General features: G+C 37.5%; 1 long non-coding RNA gene across 1 annotated transcript; it reads left to right on the top strand.

Annotated features, from left to right (window-relative positions):
• Positions 1-560: 560 nt before the first annotated feature.
• LOC128318210 (uncharacterized) lies at positions 561-3,269 on the top strand. The gene is made up of 3 exons (XR_008301682.1): positions 561-648; positions 2,586-2,720; positions 2,882-3,269. It is a non-coding gene; the product is annotated as an uncharacterized LOC128318210 (long non-coding RNA).
• Positions 3,270-3,690: the final 421 nt, after the last annotated feature.

Raw genomic sequence — 3,690 nt, 5'->3', positions numbered from 1 at the left:
ATGGCAGCAACAGCTTTTGGTAAGAGTCTTATCCCTGATAAGCAGGACACTTTTAACTAAAAATAACACACTTGCAGGGGCATGGGCACTTCAAGAATTGCTCTAACGTGATAATAGCTGCTGTTTGATTGTTCCACTTTTGTAGCACTTTTGCACATTTGAGCAGTTATTGGTGAAACTATGATTTGTTTTCTGTCTTCTAACTGTAGCCAAATATCTGTGACCTCTTCATGTCTTTTGAACAATCTGCCATCTATAAATCTCAGAAATGTAGACAAAATAATTTACAAAAAATGTTTAACTATTTTTCTCATTTTAAGCTGACAGGGTGAATCAAATACAGTAAATAAAAAGAATAAAATAAAAATTCTGATGATGATCAATAGACCACGAAAGTCCAATTCATAGCCACCAAATACACCTAAAGAAACTTGTGGTCTATTAATTCTTTGCCACACCTTATTAAAAATAACCTCTCCCCTCAGAAGCTTTGTTTATACTATCTACTGTCTAATTTTTTTTTAAATTACCAAGTCAAGGGAGCCAATAAAAAAAAAACAGGACTCATGCTGTCTAGATGGCTGGGTGAAATTTGAAGGACGTTGCTTCAAGTATCAGGCCACCAGCATGGACTGGGCTTCTGCTGAGGTTCAGTTAAATTCAATTCATTTCAGCTATACAGAAATTTACACAAAAAAAAAACGAAAAGAGTTAAACAATTCTGTTGGTACCTACCGTTATGCCTATTTTATACTGTATATAGTTTTGAATATCTTCATCTTCAGTAAGAGCTTTATCCTGTTAAGGGTCACGGTGGATCCAGAGTCTATTATTTATTCTATAATATTCTATTCAGATTTATTCTATAATATTACAAATGTGCAGTCCCCTCCGAAACTATTGGAATGGCAATTTTGTTAGAGCTGTACACCAAAGACATTTGGGTTTGAGATCAAAAGATGGATATGAGACGAGATTTCAGCTTTTATATCTTGGTATTTACATATAGATGTGTTACGCAGCAAAACATAGAACCTTTGGTATCAGACCACCCAATTTTTAGGCTTGAAGTAAATTAAAGTAAATAACACTTAATATTTGGTTGTATATCCCTTGCTTGCAATAACTGCCTGAAGCCTGTGACTCATTGACATCAACAAATTGTTGCTTTCTTCCTTTGTGATGCTTTCCCAGGCTTTTACCGAAGCCTTTATCAGTCTCCTCTTCAGGAGATGAAATGCTGCTCAATTGGGTTAAGGGCTGGTGATTGACTTGGCCAGTCTAAAACCTTCCACTTTTTCCCCTGATGAAGTCCTTTGTTGTGTTGGCAGTGTGTTTTGGACGATTATCTTGCTGTATGATAAAGTTCCTCCTGATTCATTTGGATGCATTTCTTTGTAAATTGGCAAACAGAATGTTTCTGTAGACCTCTGAATTCATTCTGTTGTTACCATCATGAGTTACATCATCAACAAAGATTAGTGAGCCTGTTCCAGTTTCTGGGTTTATCTTCACAGCTCTCACAATGTTTCTGTCAACAGCTGTTGTTGTTTTCTTTGGCTGACCCAGTCAGTGTCTGTTGCTCAGTACACAAGTGGTTTCTTTCTTTTTCAGGATATTTCAATTTGTTGTATTGGCTATGCGCAACGCCTGTAATATTTGCGCAATGCCTCTAATTGATTTTCCATCTTTTCTCAGTTTCAAAATGGTTTGCTTTTCTCCCTTAGACAGCTCTCTGATCTCCATGTTGGCTTATCCTTTTTAACAACAAATGAAGTCTTCACAGGTGAAATTGAAGGCTAATACCAAAATTAGATGTTCAGAGCCATTTATTGTTTAAACAATCAATCTAACAGGACACACCTGGGTAACAAGATGTATCATTCACATGTTCCAATATTTCTGCTCTCCTAAAAATTGGGTGGTCACATACAAAATGTTTAACACATCTACATGTAAACACAAGGAAGGAAAAGCTGAACTTCTAAACTCTCTTCTCATATTCATCTTTTGATCTCAAAACTGAATGTCTTCAGTCTACAGCAAAAGCAAATGAACTGGCCTTGCCGTTCCAGTAGTTTCGGAGGGGACTGTAGCTGGTTTTTTAGAGTCATAATTCACAACTCTACGAACACCCAGGGATCCATAAAGCTTAGCCAAGGGGTCTGGATTTTACATTTTGTTACAATGGTGGAAATCCACCACTGCATTATTATGCTTTTGATTTCTCTTGTCTCCTCGGATCAATCCTGAGCCCTGGTTACTGCTTGTGTGGGGTTTCACATGTTCTCCCCGAGTTTGTGTTTGCTCCCACCTCCCAAAAATAATGCCGGTAGGTGTAATGGCTACTCTACTCGGTAGGTGTAATGGCTAAAAGGGTGTACTCCTGCCTCATCCTCAGATTTCCCAGGACAGTTTCTGGATCCACAGCAGACCTGATCAGGATAAAGCAGCTTACTGCACATGAATGAAAGAAAATACAGCACCAAGGAAGCTTTGCCTTTATTAAATAATATGCAACATTATGCATAGTAACTGCAGTTAATGAACATGCAATGACGCCAAAGCTCTTTTACTTTTTCTAGAAATACTGTCTGAATCTCGGGGCAAACTTGATCTCAATACACAGCGAAGGTGAATATCAGTGGTTCAAGTCCTTTGTCCTTGCTGCAGACCCCAAGAACAATCCAACATGGATCGGCCTTAATAACTGTCAGAAGGTTAGTTAAGTATCAAATTGTTCCTGAACGCAAGACAAGGGAAGGCATATAACTGTACAGTGACTGATTTATCAACTTAAACATGGTCAAATGATGAAACACACAATACCTTAATTAAGTATTATAGCCTGTTACGGACTGTCCACTGGTCATTCTTTCAGAACAACCACTGGTTGACCAACCACTGACCAAATTGATTTTCACCAAGTGGAGTCCAACTCAACCCAATTTTGTAGGTACAGAGTGCTGTGTGGTAAGTGAAAACTTCTTACATAGCTGTGTTAAGAATCTATCTTTTATAACTTCAGGGTTTGGTGATTCATTTTCAATTAAAATGTTATGGCATGTTTAAATCCATATTCTTTGCTGTGTCTGCAGATGAGAAGGACTGGCTTGATGCTCCATGTGAGTGGACCTATCCCTTTGTTTGTGTCAAGAGGCCTAACTGAAATGCTCCCAGCCTCAACTTGGCAACTATAATACAATGTTGGATTTTTCTTCCTTGTCACTGATGGATTTACAAAAACCTCACTGTGGCAAGTTACCATAATTTCATCAAAAAAAATAAATAAATAAAATAAAATAAATAATAAAAGTTACATTTTGGTGTTCATGAAATAATTTCATAAATGGTTATTATTTTGGTGTCATTATGGAACACACTCTCCATCTATTCCTCTAGCGTCTTAACGTACTTTTCCGTTTGTCTCTTTGGAGGATCTCTTGCATTTTCTATGTTGCATCACAACACAAATGGTTTTCCCTTTAGGAATGGTTTCAAGTATATTCCTTTAGAACGCTAGAGCCTTTAACCATCCGAAGAACCCATAAGGCAGAGGTTCTCAAAGTGGGGTCCGGGAACACCCAGGGGTCAGTGAAGCATAATATTTAAATCGTCAGATTGTGTTCATAAAAAATATTCACTGAAGTGTCCATGAAATTTATTTTACAGTTAAGGGTCTGTAGAAAT

This window comes from Pangasianodon hypophthalmus, chromosome 4, assembly GCF_027358585.1.
Source record: "Pangasianodon hypophthalmus isolate fPanHyp1 chromosome 4, fPanHyp1.pri, whole genome shotgun sequence".
Taxonomy (NCBI): domain Eukaryota; kingdom Metazoa; phylum Chordata; class Actinopteri; order Siluriformes; family Pangasiidae; genus Pangasianodon; species Pangasianodon hypophthalmus.
The sequence above is the reverse complement of the archived record's forward strand: the minus strand, read 5'-3'. Positions and strand labels throughout refer to the sequence as shown.